This window comes from Balaenoptera physalus (assembly GCF_965194825.1).
Source record: "Balaenoptera physalus genome assembly, chromosome: 13".
Taxonomy (NCBI): Eukaryota; Metazoa; Chordata; class Mammalia; order Artiodactyla; family Balaenopteridae; genus Balaenoptera; species Balaenoptera physalus.
The window spans coordinates 10,203,237-10,223,075 of NC_138892.1; positions in this window are offsets into that span (position 1 = coordinate 10,203,237).

Genomic DNA, 19,839 nt, shown 5'->3' on the forward strand with positions numbered 1-19,839 from the left:
GTGTCTGTGTGTGGTACATATGTGTGTATTGTGTGTGTGTATGGTATGTGTTTGTGTGTGTGTGTGGTAGGTTTGTGTGTATCGTGTATGTGTCTGTGCTCCTGTCTGAGAGACTGACCCTTGGAGGGAACTTTATCACCTGCTGGTCTCCTTCCTGGGAGCCAGTGGGAAGGATCCTAAGTGGCCCTAAGAGGTTTGAGTGGGTTTGAGTCAGAGCTTTGCTGTTAACAAGCTGTGTGGCTGTCAGCAAGTTGCCCATCAGCTCTTGGTCTCAGTTTCACTATCTTTAGAATGGGATGAACCATACCTTCTTCCTAAGTGATGCTGGGCAGGGGAAGCCTGTGTGGACGTCAGCCAACCCTTTATGACTCACGGAGAAGTGGGAAGAGCCTGCTTGGTTTACACCCCACATACCCACCCCCACCAGGCTGGGCTGATTAACTTGGCTGCAGGACACCGCGGTGGGAAGGGCTCTAGGGGGCAGCCGGGAAACCTGGTCATAGTCGGACCTGGTCTCTGCCTCACTGTGGGACCGTGGGTGAGTCCCTTCCCTGCCCTGGGCTTCAGTTAGCCTGTGCTGTGTGACAGGCCACCCTCAACTTAGACAACAATGGTTTATTCTTTCTGCGGTGCTGTAGGAGGGCTGGGTGGCTCTTCATCTGGTTTCTCTGGGCTCACTCCAGCAGCCCTGCTCAGCAGGGAGATCAGCCAGGCTGTAAGATCCATGAGGGCCTCACTCACGTGTTGGGCAGTAGGTCTCACTGTTGGCCCGGGGGTGGGGGGGGCGGGCACGGGGGGCCCCGGTTCTCCTCCAGTGGCCTCTCTTCCTCCAGTTGGCTATACCGGATCCCTTCCTGGCGCCTAAGAGGGTGAAGGCAGAAGCTGCAAAGTCTCTGGAGCCTAGCCTTGAACTTGTATAACGTCACTTCCGTTGCATTTTATTGGCTAATCCCGGTCACGATTCAAGGGGCGGGAAATCGACTCCACCCCTTGGGAGCATGGTCAAGTCCCATTGCAAAGGGTGTACACACCAGGTGGAATTGTGGCCATAATTGCTCATCTATCACAGAACCTTCGAGTTTGAGGGTTCCTTCCATCTCTAAGTCTATTTTACAGGTCAACTGTGTACCCAACATTCAGAGTATGAGGAAGCAGAGGGCACCCTCCCTGCTCCCAGGAATCTTCTACGCAAAGGTGCCAGCTCTCTCAGGAAACACAGGGAACCAGGAGGCAGGCTCACCTGCTGTGAAGTGCTGTTGGCTGCTTGTGAATGACCACATTTCATCAGGCAACATTTGGCCATTTGGGTAAATCATGGTGCATTCCACATGCCTTAACAGTTTAATAGGAGAACCTGAGGCCTCTTTCCTGGAGAAAGGGGTCCAAGTCCCCAACAACTCATTACAATGTCTCTTATTTGCATAACACCTTTCAAGGTAGGTGGGACAAGGGTTTGGTCTCAGAGAGGAAACTGAGGCCCAGAGAACAAAGGGGTTGGCCTGAACCAAGGTGTCAGAAGCCCAGGGGCTGGCTGCCCCCTCACTCCCGTCCTCCCTGAGGCAGGGGCTAAGAGAGGGGGGAGGGGCTGCCTCTTTTCCTCCTTTGCCCCCACCCAGATTTCCCAGAGTGCACCTGTGACCTTTGGGGGCCTCGAAGGGCCTACAGGGGCCACTCAGCAAGACAAAAGTGCAGCCGCTCACCTGCCCACGCTCTCAGAAGAGCCCCAGGTGGGAGCACCCCAGGGTCTCACCCCCCACCCCATCCAGCCCTGCAGACCCTGGGAGGACCTCGTTTATCTCATCCTCTCCTGCCTGCTTCATCTCAGTGATGCCCTGGTGCCCTGGGCTGCCAGCGGTAGCTAAAGAAGATCTCAGACTCAGGCACCCTTGGATACAGCACCTTCGACCCTGAGCACATCTTAGAGGCTGCCCAGCCCTCCATCCATAAGGACAAGAGAGGAAGGGGCCACCCTAAGAGGGCCTCCCGTCCAGAGTGATGTGGAGGCACTTCAAGGTCCCTCCCGGACACCTTCCTTGTCACCAGTTTGCCACTTTGCTCAGACACTTGTGACAGTGGCTCCTTAAGGAGGGCTCATCTCTCTGTTTACATGCGAGTAGGACACAGGATCCGCAAGTTTTGCCAAGCGCCCGAAGCAAGGACTTTCTGGGGTGTCAAAGCGGAGGGCACTGGGGGTGGGCACAGGGGGCGGGGGCCACAGGGGTGCGAGCCCAGAGCCCAGAGGCGAGCACGCAGCTGCAGGGAGGCTCCAAGGCTGCAAAGCTCTGCTGTTCCGCTCCGCGCTGACTCACCTTCCTTCTCCCACCTGCTCCCCTTCACAGCCCTCCCACCTGCCTTCCCCTCCCCTGCTCCCTGGCAGGCAGCTCCTCTGATCTCTCACTTCACTCCCGGCTCCTGGCGGCACTGAGATAGGGGGGATCGCTGAATCTGGGGGTGTAAGAACCTTCGATATATATCACTAGCTTGGAGTCACGGAAGGGGCCTTGGAGGAGTCGCCGAGCCCTTCCTGACTCCACCCCATCTCCCCTGAGGGGCCAGGAAGCGGAGGCCCTGCCCTGTCCCCTCTCTACCCTCCTTCAGTCACAGCCCCGGACATCTGATGAGAGAAAGGGAGAGAGAGGTGAGGGCTCACCCAGCTGACAGCCTGCCCTCATCCCGTCTAAAACCCCACCACTCGGGTCTAATTCTTCTAGGTTCATCTTTGCTTCCTCCTCCCCAGCTTCTGAAAAAACGCATTTTCCTTATGAAGGCAAATTGCGTAAGGAAAAATAGAAAAGAACCTAGAAGGCATTCAACTCAGCTGTTTCACCTCCTCGAATTCTCGCCTTATCTTTGTTAGGCTAATTTAGTTAGATCCCGTGGCTATGATCCCAGCCCCTTCTTCCTGGATCTGGTTTTTCTCACTGTAGCTTTTTCTGAGTACTGATTTTCTTTTGGTATTGATGGGTTCTACACATTTTCCATTTTTTATTTTTATTTTTATAGAGGGTCCTGTGGCCCAGCACTACTGAGCAAACCCCTGGTGGGGGGAGGGGGGTAGCTGAGGATACTGGCTGTTTTATTTATTTATTTGTTTGTTTGGGCCGTGCCGCGTGCTTGCAGGATCTTAGTTCCTTGACCAGGGATTGAACCCACGCCCTCAGCAGTGAAAGTGCGGAGGCCTAACTTCATTTTCCATTTTTAATGACAATATAATGTTCATAATGTTCAATATAATGTTCATAAAATCATAGAGGTCAGCAGGCCAACCCCTCATTTACAGGTGGGGAAACTGAGGCCCAGAGGGGAATAACCTTGAACTCCACTCTCCTGGACCCCAGCCCCGTGCCCTTTTCACCGTACCAACGACACACTTTGTGGGGTCCACTGCAAAATGAACATGTGTGTCCCTTGTTCACAAGTCGGGAACACTGTGCCATTAAAGGCACTAAAAATAAAACTTTTTCCTTTCTTCAGATTACCTCCTCTGCTCATGTGCATGCCACTTCATCCCACTGGACTTCACTCATAAAACTTACAAGTTCAAAGAAAAAATTAAGAACTTCAAGACAGAGACCACAGAGCACTGAACCGAGCTTGGGTCCCTCCCATGAAGCCAGCCCTCTGATGAGCTCTGTTGGCTTAATCCTTCCCCTCCTGTATCCAGATGAATCTCAGCATTTCTCCAAGATACACAGTGCTGTGATCAACATCTTCGTGCCTTTTTTTTTTTTTTTAAACTTTTTTTCTTCTTGTGGCTATCTGCTCAGGCTAAGTACTAACAGAATTCTGGACTGTGTTTGTCAGACTCTCTAAAAATGCAACCCCCAGCATCTGAACCTTTGCACAAGGACGGTGTAGATTTGGGTTCCCAGGATTAGAAAGGGGAGAAGTTTCGAAACCAAGCTCCCCCTCCACAGCTCTTCCAGGGGCTCCCTGTGGAGAGGGTAAGCGCAGACAAGGAAGACCGGTCGGCAATGGGCACAGCGCTGGTACCAGGGCACGGAGCCAAGAGCAATGGCATTTATGTCAATATTTGTAGAGGAAAGATCATGAGTATGAGAGCCAGGGGGTCCTAGGTGTGAATTCTGCCACTACCAGTTACTAGCTTTGTGACTTTGGGCAAGTTGATTTATGTCTAGGAACCTGTTTCCTCATCTGTTAGGAAGGGCCATTCATATCTGTGTCACATGCTTGTTGTTTGGGTTAAATGAGATCTCATACGTGACTGGTCACAGCATGGTCTTGGGCATATTACTGGATCCAAATAAATGTGAGGACTTCCCTGGTGGCGCAGTGGTTAAGAATCTGCCTGCCAATGCAGGGGACACGGGTTCGAGCCCTGGTCCGGGAAGATCCCACATGACATGGAGCAACTAAGCCCATGTGCCACAACTACTGAGCCTGTGCTCTAGAGCCTGCGAGCCACAACTACTGAGCCTGCGTGCCACAACTACTGAAGCCCGTGCACCTAGAGCCCGTGCTCCACAACAAGAGAAGCCACCACAATGAGAAGCCCGCGCACCACAAGGAAGAGTAGCTCCCGCTCTCTGCAGCTAGAGAAAGCCCGCGTGCAGCAACAAAGACCCAACACAGCCAAAAATAAATACATAAATAAACTAATTTAAATAAATAAATAATTAATTAAAAAATAATAATAATAAATGTGAGTTGTCTTCCAGTCAGGATTTTGATGGGTTTACCATATGAGACACAGTTTGAAAACTGACCCCTGAGCTTCCTGGCAGCCATGCAAAAAGGGAAAACTGACAGGTCACTCAGATCACAGTATATGAGGACTGGAAGGCTAGAGAAGGAGTTTGGGTTCTGAGTTACTATGTGATCCTAGATAATCTCTTCAGTTTTCTGAAACTCATTTCCTTCATCTTCAAAGTTAGACACTGGACTTAATGACCTCCAGGGACCTGGCACATATGTTCCTGTGTCTTTCAGAACATCTGAAGGTCTCAGGGAGGCCATGGGGAAGGACAGAATTGGCACTTGGCAAAATTGGGTCGACGCCCAAGCCTATCTTTGTCCCCTCCCGCAATCACTGGCAACCTCCAGGGCCCCCCACTTACTCTGTTCACTGCCTCAAACCTGATACAGTATCCCTACACAAGCCCTTTGGGATCCCAGCCAGAGGCATTTGCCCAGGTCCTGGCCATCAGCTCACACATCAGCCCCACCCATTACAGATTTCAAAGGCCTTCTGTGTCATTCATTCATTCCTTCATGGAACAAATATTTGTTGAGCACCTACTACGCACAAGGAGGAGCCTGGTCTAGCAGAGGGGATTCAGCACTGAACCAAACAGGCAAAGATGTAGCTGGGGCCTGGGCCCACAGCCGTTCAACCTTGGGCTGTGGTGCTGGGAGAGAGCTGGGAGTCCTGAGCCCTCTGGCCTTGGCCCTGCTGCCAATGCCAAATGGGACCGTGGGCAATTCCCAACACTCCATGCTCAAGCTTGGGACAGCAGCCAGGGCTCCTTGGTTACAGTCGCCATAGCTGTCCACTGCGCTGCAGGTGCCATGGCAACAGGGCAGGTAGGCCAGAGCCCCTGCTGGCTGGTGTCAGCTCTCACAGTGCCCACAGTGGGAAGGAGGCCAAGAGGGGACTCCTGGTACCCATGGATGGGGGAAAACAGGCCCAGGGAGGGGGTTTGAGACATCATACAAAGAGGCAGGTGCAGAGCTCAATCCAGAATCAGGCTCCTGACCCCCGACCTGTCACTAGGATTGCCTCCTTCTGGGATGTGGCCCCTTGGAATGAGGGTCTGGAGGACAGCACCTGTGCCTCGTGCTTCTGGGACCTTCCCTGCCAGGCAGAGCCAAGGCTCAGCTTGCTGTCCTCTCCTTCTCAGCTCCTTCCAGGCCTGTCTAAGCCCTTCCTTCCTCTCCTCCTCCTGGGCCTCCCTGCCAACACCTGGACCGGGGGGCTGAGGGCGGGTCCGTGGAGGTAGGAGAGGGTTCAGGGCGTGGGGACGGAATGGAGGGTTCTATTATTATCCCCATTTTACAGATGAGGAGGCTCAGCGAGGCCACGTGAATTACCCAAGGTCATAGAGCAGCTCAGGGCTCTGCCAGGGCTTTCTGGCCTTACAGTTGTTGGTGTTTTAGACCCTGAGCCGCAGCGGAGGTTGGCTGATAGGAGAGCGAGGTGGGGGAGGCGGGCGCGTGTCGGGGGGAGGGCAGCTACTCTTGGGGGGTTGGGCCAGGTGAGGAAGTGAGTCCAGCAGACTGAGGAGCCTTTTCTTGCAGGCAGTGGGGAGACCTGAGGGGTCTTGCAGCAGAGGAGCGAGTGACGGGAGAGGCCTTCGGGAAGCTGCATATGGCGGCCAGTGGGCTGGAGTGGCCGGCAGGTGGGCAGCCCTGATGGGGTCCGGCCTCCATGAAGCCTTTAAGCTGCTTCTGGGGCCTCTGAAAGAAGCTGGATGGGGCAGCAGGAACAGATGGGGCAGTTTTCTGGGCTCAGCGACGAGACAGGCAGAAGCGGGGGTGCTGCCAGAGGAGCCTCAGCAGGGGGGCGTGGCGGGACAGATGACTGACGGGAAGTGGGAGGGGCAGCTTGGCTCCTGTCTGCTCCCTGACAGGTGCGAGGAGGGAGGACACGCACAGGTGAGCATGGTGAGCGGGCAAGGTGGGAACCGTGGCGAGGATGGACAGGGCTATTTCTAGTCCAGTCTCTGCAGGGAAGGCGTGGGTGACGAGGGGGCCCACAAATGGCCTTGCCGCCCCCTGGCGGCCCAGAACCCAGGCTGGGGGCTGGGAGCACGGCCTTTGGCTGAGGAAGGCCCTGGCTCTTGGTGGCATCAGGAAGGACACAGCAGAAAAGGAAGGGCTAGGAGCCCGCAGCCTTGGCGAGGGGCCAGTGGCGCCCCTTCCTCTCTGGGTTGTCCTGAGCGATTTGCTTCCCCTCTCCGGGCTTCAGCTGTAAGAACCACCCAATAACAACTGTCCGACTTCCACAGGGGCCACAGCGTGTGGACTAGATGGCGTCGTGCACGTGGATCCCGCCACACAGCGTCAGGCCTGGTCTGCGCTCAGGAAATGCAAATTCCTTCTCTTCCCTTGGAGACAGGTGGGCCTGACTTGAAGATCTGGAAAATGAGTTTGCAGGAAGCAGCGGGCAGGGGAAGGTAGGCTTGAAAAACTCCCTCTGTCATCCTGGCCACCTCCCCGCCCCCAGCTCTCTGTCAGCCTCCCTGGGAGACACGTCACAGACTTGAGCCCACCTCCTCGAATTACAGACGGGGAGACTGAGGCCAGCAAAGGAGAAGGGATCTGCCCGTGGTCGTGCAGTCATTCAGATGCCCAGCTAAGGCCAGGGCATCCCAAGCCTGACCCTTCTCCTCAGTCCTGTCTGTGAAATGGGGGTGATGATGGCTTCCTGCCAGGGCGCGGCTTGGGCTCACTGAGCTAGTGTGTGAGAGGGGCCGACACACAATAGGTGCTCAGGAAACGGCTTCGCCTTCTGCTTATTGAGGTCATGCTCAGGTACGCCGCTGTGGTTAGCGCACAGGCTAGGGCGTCATCCAGGCCCCGGCTGAATCCTGGCTTTGCCACTTGCTGCTGAATGATCTTGCACAAGCGACTTGGCCTCTCTGAACCTGTCTGTTCTTCTGTGAAATGGCGAAAGCCCCAGCTACCCCTCCCAGGGCAGCTGGGAGGACAGAGGGAGATGATGAATGCACTATCAAGGCCCACACCTTGCCACTCCTGCAGGGCGGAGAGCCTGGCCTCGAAGAGACTGAGGCAACCTCTCCCATCTGGCAGGGAAGTGACTCCAGCTCGCCTCAGGCCCCCAAAATAGAGTCCTATTTCAGCTTCCAGCTCCTCCGTGGAGAGGCCCAGAGCTCCGTGCGAGGGTGTTTGGCTGCTGAGGGCCTGCAGCAAACCCCCTCCCCCCTCCCCCATCCTGCCAGGCATTGCCAAGCTGTGACCTTGGGCCTCTCCTGCCTCTGGGACACTATTTCTCCCAGAGGGCCATCATGCGAATCGGGACCCCCCAGTTCTCCACTGTATTATTCAAATGAGGTCCCAGGAACCTTCAAGCCAGTCCCTGTTTCCGAAGCCCTATCCCAGGGAGAGCAGAAATTCTCAAGGGGGCAGAGGAGGGAGACAGGATGCTAGATCAGCAGTGCAGCCATACAGCTTACTCATTCAGCCCCACAGAACCCTCTCCCCGGTGCTACACAGTTTCCTACCTCAGTGCCTTTACACCTGTGGTTCCCTTTCCCTTCTCATCTGCAGATGGGATTGGAAGCCAGACTGCCTGGGCCCAGAGTCCATGCTTTTAACCACTCTATGGTCACTCTGGAAGGAATCTAAGTAGAGGGATGGCATGAGCAAAGCATGGTCCCGTGAAAGAAGGGACTGCTACAATGGGCAGAATGTTTGGGGTTTCTGGAGACACAAGGGGATTCACTGTTTCCCTTGTTTTACAGATAAGAGACAGGCATAGAGAAGTGCAATAATTTGCCCAAGATCACTATTGAGTGAGATTTGAGCCCAGGGTTGGGTGGGGGTGGGTCTGTCTCCAGAGCCACACCCCACACCCTCATAGCTGGCCTCTGGGCAGGGGTTCGAGAGGTTTGCTAGATGTGGAATGGAATGAATGCCTTGATGGGATTCTAGCCGGTGGGCCCACTGCTCACCAGCTGTGCATCTTCGGACAAACCTCCTCGCTTGGCACACCTGCCTCACCTGTCAACGTGGCGCTGAGAACTTTCCCGGTGGAAGTAGGGGGTTGGGGGACCCACATCTTGGGGCCCTTCGACTCTCAGATCCTAGGTCTGGTGAGTCGGTGGTGGGAGAGGGGTGGAGATGGGTGGGAGGTGGGGGCAGGGTGGGGCAGGCGGAAGACTGGAGATGCTTCAGCTGCATCCCAGTGCATGAGCCCACAGGTCAGTCAGCTCCTCTGGGGTAAAAGTGAAGTCACATTTCCAGAAGCCCAGGCTCACAACTGCTCAGCTTCTAGGCAGGCAAAAGGAGACAGGCCCTCTTCCAACAGTTCCAACCCTCCCAGAATCCACTGGCCAGGCTTGAGGCACATGCCCTGAGCCCACCACTGAGGCCAGGGGCATGGACCACTCTGATTGGCAGGCATGAGTCATGGGCATGGAGAGGCTCCTTGTTGTAATGGGGAGACTGGCAACCTGGGGGGAGATGGAGGGGGAGGCCAGAGAGGCTGAGAAGGAAGGAAGGAGAAGGGAGGAAGGAAACCAGGAACCAGAGATGAAAGACAACGGCTGGGCAAGAAGAGGTCCACCCTCTCCAGCCTCAGCTAATGTCTGGTCAGACGCGAGCACAGAACCCGGGAGTCGGGGACAGGCTCTGCTGGGCTATGTGACCTCAGGCAAACCGCACCACGTCTCTGAGACTCAGTTTTCTCATCTGGAACATGGGTGCAATAGTACCACCAACCTCATGGGCTGTTATGAGAGTGTAAAGGAGATGAATCACTTAGCTCATGGCAGTTGTTATTTTTATCCCCATCCTTCAAAGTGCACCTTTCAATCCTTGTGCAGGTGTTGACCCTGGCTCCGCACCAGACAGTTGGCAAAGCCCCTTTCTAGCCATCATCAGCTGTGGTCCTGCTCCTGCCCTGGGAGGTACTGGTATCCCCATTTTACAGGTGTGAAAACCAGCCTGGGAGCTTGAATTGCCTACGAGTCAAGGTTCCTCAGCTGGTCAGAGCCGCGACCTCACCGGGACTCTGAAGCCTGAGTTCCTTCCATCACATCAGCTGTTGGTTGAATTTTTAAAAGTGAGGGGGGGAAACCATTCCTCGCCTCAGTTTCCCCTCCTGCCGCAGAGGGAACCAGAATGATCCCATCCTCCCCTCCCGGGGGAAATCCACGCCAGGCAAGTGGTTACTAAAAATTCTCGGGCCGCATGCCAGCCCCGGGGGTCCCGGCGCGATCCCCGGGGTCCCTGTCCCACAGCGCCGCCCCGTGGTAGCCTCGGGGGCTGCAGGCTGAGTGCACCCGGCGGACGTGTCCCCTCATTCCGGTCCCTGCGGTGTTGGGAAGCCCCCGCCCACCGCTCACAGGGTCTCTGAGGCTTGAGCCCTGCTCCGCCCTCTCTCGGTATCCAAACCTCTCCGCATCCTTCACGCCTCCTTGCCACCGACACCCAGAGGGCGCCTCACACCGTCTCATTAGATGCTCCTCCACTACCTCGAGGCAGGACAATTCGCCCGTTCTAGGCGCGGAGATTCAAGCTCTGGAGGTGAAGCCACTTCCAAGGAAAGGGCAGAAGGTTGGAGGCGGGATTTGGGCCCAGGTGTCTTTGTCCCCATATTTTGTTTGGGACACCAGAATCTGCTAAGTGCTCTTCACAGACATTATCCAGTCCAGCGTTGCTCCTGCTGTGGCCCCCGGGCATCCAGACCAGGTCACCGGCTGCGCCGTCAGGTATAGTAGCCACGACCCACAGCGAGCACTTGACTCGTGGCTGGTCGGAGTTGAGAAGTGCTGTAAATGTAAAACACACAACCGATTTCGAGGGCTTAGTACTTAAAAAAAGAATACAAAATATCTCACTTATAATTTTTTATGATTGACTACATGTTAAAAATTATACTTCAGATAAATTGGGTTAAATAAAATATGTAATTAAAATATTTTATTTATATATTAAATAAATTTTATTTTATGTATTAAAATATATAATTAAAATTTTCTGTAAGGGACTTTTCACCTGTTTCTTTTCACCTTGTTATGTAATTAGTACTAGAAAATCGAAATTGACAAATGTGGCTTGTATTTGTGGCTCAGATTTCCACAGGACAGCACTTGACCAAAGGTGCCCATTCCTGGGCCCCACCCAAGACCCCTGACAGCCTGTCTGGGATGGGACCCTGGGACCTGCATTTTAACAGGGTCTCTTCAGGGATTCTGCAGACCACCAAAGTTTGAGTTGAAGCTCCAGAAATGTTTTTGGCTTGTTCACTATTATATTTCTCAGGATCTGGCATAGGGCCTGACACATAGTAGGTGCTCATTAAATGTTTGTTGAGTGAATTCGCACATCCAATGCTCATAGTAGGTAAGTAGAGGAGATAAGACATTTTTTAAAAAAATATTAACTATGGGACTTCCCTGGTGGTACAGTGGTTAAGAATCCGCCTGCCAATGCAGGGGACACGGGTCCGAGCCCTGGTCCAGGAGGATCCCACATGCCGCGGAGCAACTAAGCCTGTGCGCCACAACTACTGAGCCCGCATGCTGCAACTACTGAAGGCTGCGTGCCTAGAGCCTGTGCTCCACAACAAGAGAGGCCACCACAATGAGAAGCCTGTGCACCGCAACGAAGAGTAGCCCCCGCTCGCCACAACTAGAGAAAGCCTGTGCACAGCAACGAAGACCTAACGCAGCCATAAATAAATAAATTTATTTATTTTTTAAAAAAAGCTTGCTGCTAAAATACGTCTAATTAAGAAAAAAAAATAGTAACTATGGAGTTCTGAATACCAGCTAAAAACCCAAAATTGACTTATATGTTCTGAGAGGAAATATGGCCAATATATATTGCTAAAGAACATTATCTACATAATCTCATCAAACAAAATATTTTTATATAAAGGACAAATGGTCTGGTTTCTTCAACAAACAAATTGCAAGGAAAATAAAAGAGTTAGGGTAGGAACCTATAGATTGAATGAGACGTAGGAGACATTGACCAACTACACGCTCTCACAGGCCTTATTTAGATCCTGACTGAAACAAACAAATAAACAAACAAACTGATATTTGATGATGTTAGGAAATTATTGTTACAGGATGATAATAGGACTTGGGTTTTTTTTAAAGTCCTTTCCTCTTAGAGATACATATTCAAATATTTAAGGAATAATTTATATGACATACAGGATTTGCTTTAAAATAATATGGGATGGGGGAGCTGGTGGGGATAAATATGTTGATTTGGTATATGTCTAAGCTGGTTGATGGTTACATGGGAGGTCATTTTATACAATTCTGTACTTTTGTATATGTTGAAAGGTTTCCATAATACAAATATTTTCAAAATAAGAAGTCAAGTCACTTCTCACTAAGGCCAACTGGTAGTTCAGAAGTGATTTGACCCAGATAAGAAGAATAGTCCTTCTTTACCTTGGAAAAGATCAAAATCAAAAGATTTATCATTATTTAAACAGACAAACTAAGCTTCAAGACAAAAGCATTATTAGAAACAAGGAATATGTAACTCCAGGAAGATATAACAATTCTAAACTCTTATGCATCTGATAACACAACTTCAAAACATACAAAGCAAAACAAGGAGACATAAACAAATCCATGATCATAATCAGAGATTTTATCACAACTCTTTCAATTGCCCATATATCAAGAAGATAAAAGAATTGCTAAGGATATGGAAGACATAAACAAGAAGATATTAAATATCATTAGTAAACAGGAAAAGTAAATTAAAGCCACAGTGAGTTGGAATTTTACTCCCACTAGCTTGGTAAAAATTACAAAGTTGAACAGTTCCACATTTGGCAAGGATATGTCTCAGTGGGGACTCTCCTTCCCTCTGGGTGGGAGTAAAAATTGGTTCAATCTCCTTGGAAAATAGTTTAGCCTTGCCTAATAGAGTTGAACATGTTGCACACACAATAATTTAACAGTTCTCCTCCTAAATTTGTTATTTAAGAGTACATATATGTGACCAACCTATAAGGAAAGTCAGAAGAGGAAGGAGGGTGCAGCTGCGGAGGGGCACAAAGGTGTGCTTCTAAGATGCTGGCAATTTTTATGGATGGTGAGTACATGGATGTCTGCATTGTTTTCCTTTGAATTGTATATTTTTTGCATGTACATGTTAACAATAAAAATGCTATGCCTATATATTTGCCTATATCACATCTGTATGTAAATGCATAAGAGGTCAGAAGGAGACCCCAGACTGTTCACAGCAGCTCTTCCTAGAAAGTGTCATGCTTGGGGGGGGGGGGGTGTCATATTTTATTCAAATATTTCTTGATTGTTTGCATGATTTTACAGTAAGTGTGTATGACCCAGGTAATTTTAAAGACCCAATTAGAGCAACCAAGCAAGACAAAACCCAAATGCAATTAGCATGAGAAGAGTGAATATGCCAAAAGGGCATTTTAGGAGGCAGGTCTGTGGAATGGAAAGAGCTGTCACTTTCTAGTAAGTCATGTGATTTCCCTAAGGCTCAGTTTTCTCATCTGTAAAATGGGCCTAATGGGGTCTGCTCTCACGGGGGTCTCTGGAGGACTGGGTGGGATGAGATGAGTGAAGGGCCTGGCTCAGCCCTGGGCCCACCGTGTGTGCTCAGTGCACAGAGATGCACGTGAGAGAGGTTCAAGTATTTTGGAGTTCAGAGGAGGGGGTAGAGAGTGTGGGATGGGGAGCAGACTCAGCTGACTCAGCTGGGGGAGGTGACATGTGTGTGCCAGCCTTGGGGAACTGGGAGAATGTGGAGATGGGGTAAAAGAATGACACATTTAGCTGGTGGATAGGGGATGAGGAGGAAGGGGCTTGTCCAGGCTGTCCAGGTCTGGGGATGGGGGCAATGATGGGGGATGTGGTGGGGCAGGAAGAGGCTTCCCTCAGGATAAAGGCTGACACAGGCTTCATTTGGAACCAGAGACGTCATGCAAATATATGCAAAAGACCATGCAAATTAACCCAGCTGGTGGCCAGTGGGAAGAGGACCCAGCTGGTGATTTTGTTTCTGTAGTGTGGCCCAGGGCCACCTGTAACAGAATCACCTGGGGAACTTATCCTAGTCCCCCACCACCCCCAAACCCACTGCTTCCACCCTCTGGAGCTGCAGCCCAGGAGTCCACATGTTTAAGGAGCTCCCCAGGTGATTATTTACTTCTGAACTCATTTATTAAACATGCACATAATGTGTTATAATTATAACACATTATGCTATATGCACGTTATGATATATAGGATAAACATTCAAACAGAAAAGTAAATCTCCTTCTCTCCTCATTCTCCACCCCCATGCCCAGAGGCAACCACCAGTACCAGTTCCTTTGTGTCCTTTTGGAAGCGACTCTGCACATTCCCAGCTGATTCTCTCTGACCTTTCAGATCCACAGCGTCTTGGAGTCTTAAGGTGATGTCTCTGGATCATTCACAGACCAAACTGTCATTCATTCATGCCTTTGTTCACTCACTCAAAATTCACTAAGAGCCTGCTGGACTCAGGCCAGGCATAGCCCTGTCCCCAGGAGCTCACACAAGAGGGGGAGCCATTCGCAAAGGCAGCACTGCCCAGTGGCTAGCTCCCAGCTCTGCAGTCAAGTGGCCTTTTCAGCAAGACCCTCACTCCCTGAGCCTCCATATCCCCAGCTGTATCAGGTAGTAATGGTACCTGGCTCTCAGGGCAGTGATGCTGTGGGTCAAGAGAAATGATGAGAGCAGAGCAGGCTCTTCAATAAATGCTTGTTTCCTTCCAGAGGACAAGCCTTGCCTGGAGCAGAGACAATGAGAACAGGGAGATTTTTCCAACATAGGCTGGCTGGGCTCGGGGCCAATAGGAATGAATTGAGGGTGGGAAGGGGGCTTTGTTATCTCTCCCCTCTCTCAGGAGGAGATCTCTCCAAGCTGGACTTTTGGGTGCTCTGGGGCCTGGGAGAGCAGCTGTGACTACAGCATCCCTTGGTCTCGTGCACAGGGACCCCAGGTGATAGAGGAGCCAAGCAGCTCACTCTGGATCTCTCTGAATCAGCCCTTACCTTCAAGGCCTGCCTCCTTCAGGTAGCCTTCCTGACTGTTCCAGCCAGAAAGGGAAAGGGAAGGAGTGTTTATTACCTGCCAGGCTTACTAGGTGCTTGTCACTGGGCCTGGCACCCCTCCAAGGCAGAGCGATCACCAACACTCAGGGCCACCTGTTCAAGTGACATAGCCTCCCAGAATCATCCCTAGTTTCCCAATTGTAAGTGAACGCATTCAGGGCACTTCTAGGGGTCGCAGTCTCAGTCCTGAGAGTTTTGGGTAGTCAGGGCCCGTCTTCTCTCTGCCCGTGCCCCTCGCGTCGGCCCCGGGCTTGGCACCAAGGAGCAACCCCGCCCCGCGTGACCCGGGCCCGGCCTGCAGCGCCCGCGGCGGCCACATGGGGGCAGCAGGCGCGCGCCCTCCGCGCCGCCCGCCGTCCGAGTTCTACCCCTGGGAGGCAGCCCAGGACGCTGCGGGAGGAAAAGCATCCGGGAAACGGGGGGACCTGGGCCTGGGGCTGGCCTGGCGTTGACTCCCCGCTAGGGCCCCAGGCAGGTCGCCTCATCCCCGCAGCCTCACTTTCCCCATCTATCAAGTGGACACGGCAGTCTGCAAGGGCCTTTTTGACCCTGGCAATCCCGGAGCAAGACTTAGTAACAAATGGAGAGTGGCTTTTGTGCCAGGTGTCCCTGCTCACAAAGCAAGGTCCTGCCTTGGTCTGACCGAAACCTCTCATACCCAGGTGGGGAAAAGGAGCCAGGAGAAGGAGGTGAGTCCCCTGAGGTCACACCTGACTCCAAGCCCAGCTCCCTGCCTGTGGAGGAACGGGGGAACCCGAGTCCCCAAAGGGGAGGGGATTTGCCGGTGCTCTCACAGGAGGACAGGGCAACGCCGAGCCTCTGTCTCTGCCCAGTGCGCCCTCCACTGCCTCCCTGGAGGTTTAAGGACTTAGCAATCCCACCCCCACCCCTTACCTTGACTTGGAAACTTAAACGGAACAGGAATTGGCAGCTCACTCTGTGCACACAGCAGGAGAAGGGAGAGGCTCCACAGGCCCCATGGGAGGTCCTGGACTCAGGGAATAGCCCCCTTCACAACCGCTGGAGTGTCTGCCACGTGGGCCCTGGCAGACCCTGAGGGCCAGGACCTGCTTCCCACTTGGCCCTCTTCCCACGTTGCCTCAGGGCCAGCCTAACACAGCCCCTTCCATCTCCCTCAAGGAGAACAAAGCTGGGGGTGGCCTTCGCAGCCCCTGTGCGTGGCCCATCACATGTGCACAACACAGCATCTAGGAGAGGCAGATGAAGATACTGACGTTCAGAGTGGGTCAGAAGTGGGGCCAGGACTTGAGCCTCCCTCTCTGCAGGCTGTCTATACCACTGAGCTGCCCACTACATACCTCAGCACAGGAAAGGAGGGCAGAGGGGATATTTGCTGAGACTCTGCCTCGAGCCTGGCCTGGACCTGGCATGCTTGCCTCACGGAGTGCCCCAGCTGCTCTGAGAAGCAGCCCATCATGCATTCCACTTACAGATGAGGATTGAGCCATGGCCACCAAAAGGAGTGAGCAGACTGGGATTTGAAGCCAGGTCCGGTGGCTCCCACACCTGGCACAGAGCCTAGGGTCTGACCTATCTCCTGCACAGGGGCCCTGCAGGCTACTTCTCCGTGTGGTCCCAGAGCCCAGAGACCAGCAAGGGGAGTAGGTTTCTAGGGTGGCCTGGGCAAGTCAGGGCACCTCCCTGTGCCTTCGTTTCCCCAGCCCTACCCACTCATAACACAAAAAAGTACTAAGGATGGGAATTCCCTGGCAGTCCAGTGGTTAGGACTCCGTGCTTCCATTGCAGGGGGCACGGGTTTAATCCCTGGTCAGGGAACTAAGATACCACAAGCTGCGCGGTGTGGCCAAAAAAAAGAAGAAAGAAAAAAATGTACTAAGGAGAGCCTTCCAGCCGACTGGGCTAGCGTGTTCCAATCAGTGCCAGTGGTGGGGGAGAGCATCATGGGCCAGGCTTCCAGGACACCCCCGCCCAGGTTAAGGAGAGAGGGAAAGGCACAGCCAAGGACAACCAGGATCAGCATCACCAGGGTCAGCACCATGGGCCGTGGTGGGAGTGGCAGGGCCAGAGGATGAGGGGCTGATGTCACGAGGGTGACAGAGTTGCGGTCCTCCCCTGCCACCCAGTACTCAGGTCCAGGCAGTGCCCAGCCTTGGCACAGGATGGTAATAGACACACTCTTGGCCTCCGGGACTGCCCTGGTCAGAGAAGTATGTCAGCAGAAGGGCCAGAGATTGCCCGCCCTCTTCATCGTGGCTGTCACTGTCAACATCACCACCATCATCGTCATCAACATCACCACCATCATCGTCATCAACATCACCACCATCATCGTCATCAACATCACCACCATTACCGTCATCAACGACTCCAAAGAAGTGCAAAGAATTTCCTCCTGATCCGAGTGAAGCCCACTCCATGGAAGCAGGAGGCTGGGTGAGAAGCCCCTCTGGAGGCCTCCCCTGCTGGGGTGGGGAAGGCGGGCAGAGGCTTGAAGCCTATCACATGAATTCTCTGCCCGGGAGTCCGGGAGACTTCTTAGAGGAGGTGGCCTGTCCTCTGAGCTTTAAGAAACAGGTTCACGGCTCCACTCATATGCGGTACCTGAAGGAGTCAGGTTCACAGAGACAGAAAGTAGACTGGTGGTTGCCCCCGATGGTGGTGATGGTTACGCAGCAATGTGAATGTACTTAATAGCACAGAACTGTACGCTTAAAAATGGCTAAAATGGTAACTTTAAGTCATATAGATTTTACCACAATTTAAAACACACACAATTTTCATTAAAAATTTTTTTTTTTTTTTTTGGCCACGCGTCTTGCAGGATCTTAGTTCCCTGACCAGGGATCGAACTGGTTCCCCTGCAATGGAAGCGTGGAGTCCTAACCACTGGACCACCAGGTAATTCCTTAAAATTTTTCACTGAAAAAAATTTTTTGATTGAAAAAAACTTCCAAGAAAAAAAATGAAATTTACATTTTTATTTAAAAAACAAGAACTGAGCTGGAATTGGGCAAGCAGAGCAGGGGAAAGGGGAGTCCTGCAAAGCTGTAGAAGAGGAAGGAGAGTGTGTCCTCAAAAGGCAAAGGCACTGAAGTAGGAGCACAGAATGAAAAAGAGGAAGGAGGTGGGGCAGTGCTGGGGGCGGGGGGAAGGCAGGCAGGGCACAGTCCGCACACGCCTGACTCCCTTCTCGCAGTTGTGCATCACCCCCATACCTCCCGCCCCGGCCTGGGACCCCAACCTTCCCCACACAGACTCACGCTGAACGAGACATTCCAGGCTCCCAAGACCTCTTGGTCATCATAACTCAGGGAGTCTTAGTGTCCTGTGGTCCTCCCGCCCCTACCCCAGCTGTCACACACAACCCAGCCCTCTGAGAAGACCCTCGGCTCTGTCCTCTGCTGAAAACCTCCTGGGACCCCCACAGTCTACAGGATAGGATCCAGAGGCTTTGGCCTGGCACTCAAGGCTCCTGGCCCCAGGTGACCTCTGCCATCACTCCTCGGGGGTTGCACCAGACCCTGCATCCGCCCTGTGGGCACCAGCGCCCACCTCAAGGAGTGGCCCCATAGGAGCCTCTGCTCCTGGAGGTCCTGGCCCTGCCCGCTCCCTCCCTCAGCCCGTGCCTTCCCTCTCCCTTCCTCTGGGAATGCCTTCTCCGTGTCCTCCGGGGTTGACCTTGCTTCCTCTTCTGAGTGCCTCCTGTAGGTCCCGCCTCCACAAACTCCAGGTCCTTCCCGGTGGCAGCGCACAGTAGGGGCTCAGGCGGAATCTGCTGAAGGACTGGTTTAAAGCAACTTTCCCGTCCACCCTCTTAACTCAGCAAGTGGGGCTGGTAGAGAGTCAGGTGTCAGGAGCCCTGGGTTCCTGCCCTGTTGAGATTTGCTGTGTGACCTCAGGCAAGGGTCTCCCCTCTCTGGACTTTGGTTACAACCTTCTAGGAAACATGGCCTCCTGGGAAGTCAATGCCAAGGGACGTGCTCTGTCAGAGAGCAGTAAAGGTGGGGCAGAGGGAGTCATCAAGGGCCATGACCTGAGGGCAGGGCACCCTCATTGACAGGGCCAAGGCCATCAGCCCACAGTGAAGTTTCCCGGATGCTCACACTCACACACCACCAGAACTATGACCAGCACTTACCTGAACCGGCCCTGGCCTGCTGAAATGCCAGGGAGGGGCCAGAGTTCCATCACCACCGCCACTACCGCCATCAGGCTCTATATCACCGCCATCATTCTCATCTCCATCGTCATCAAGAAGTTCAAAGAATTTTCTTCTCTAGAGGGCCCACCTCTGGCCTGCTCTCTGTACACACAGTGGGCTGGACAAGAAGGTCTTTCTAGGCCCCTGGGAGGGTCTGGGGGGAAGCCCCCGTGATTCTGTCCCTGATCTTCTCAGGAGTGCAAGGGAGGGAAGGGACCCCACTTTACTGAGCACCTGGTGTGTGCCAGGCACAGGGCTCTATTCTCCATAAACTGCAAGGCAGGATTTTTTCCCCATCTGAAGCAGCGGCTCAGAGAAGTCAAGGTTGCACAGTTGTGGGTGCACGAGGGGGGATTAAACCCAAGTCATCTCACCTTCAGTTTGCTCATCCCCCTGCCCGGTGACCCCGTGCGCTGTGACGCTGTGCGGTGCAGTCAGGAGCCAGGCTTGGGAGCCTTCCTGCCGGGGTTCGAAGCCAGCTCTGCCTCTTACCTGCCACGTGACCTTGAGCAAGTCACTGCCCTGAACACCACAGGTCTCCAGCTGTTAACTGGGGATGCTAATAGCACCGGCTCCCAGGTTGGCCTGAGGGCCGGGTCAGCCTGTGGAGAGCAGGTAGAACCGAGCCTGGCGCAACTTGGGCGTTGCTTAAGCCTCGGGCAGCATGATTAACATTTCCCTGCCGGGCAAACTCCTCCTCCTGACTACCTTCCTGACTACCCTCCCAGGCCCAGCTGCCCTCCCTCCTCGGGAGCTTTTCTCATCCTGCGAGGTGAGGGCCAGTGACCCCCCCTGGGCCTCCTCATGGCAGCCCGTGCCCCTCCTGAGAGCGGTGGGCCTGAGTGTCCTGCCAGCCCCTCGCTGCATC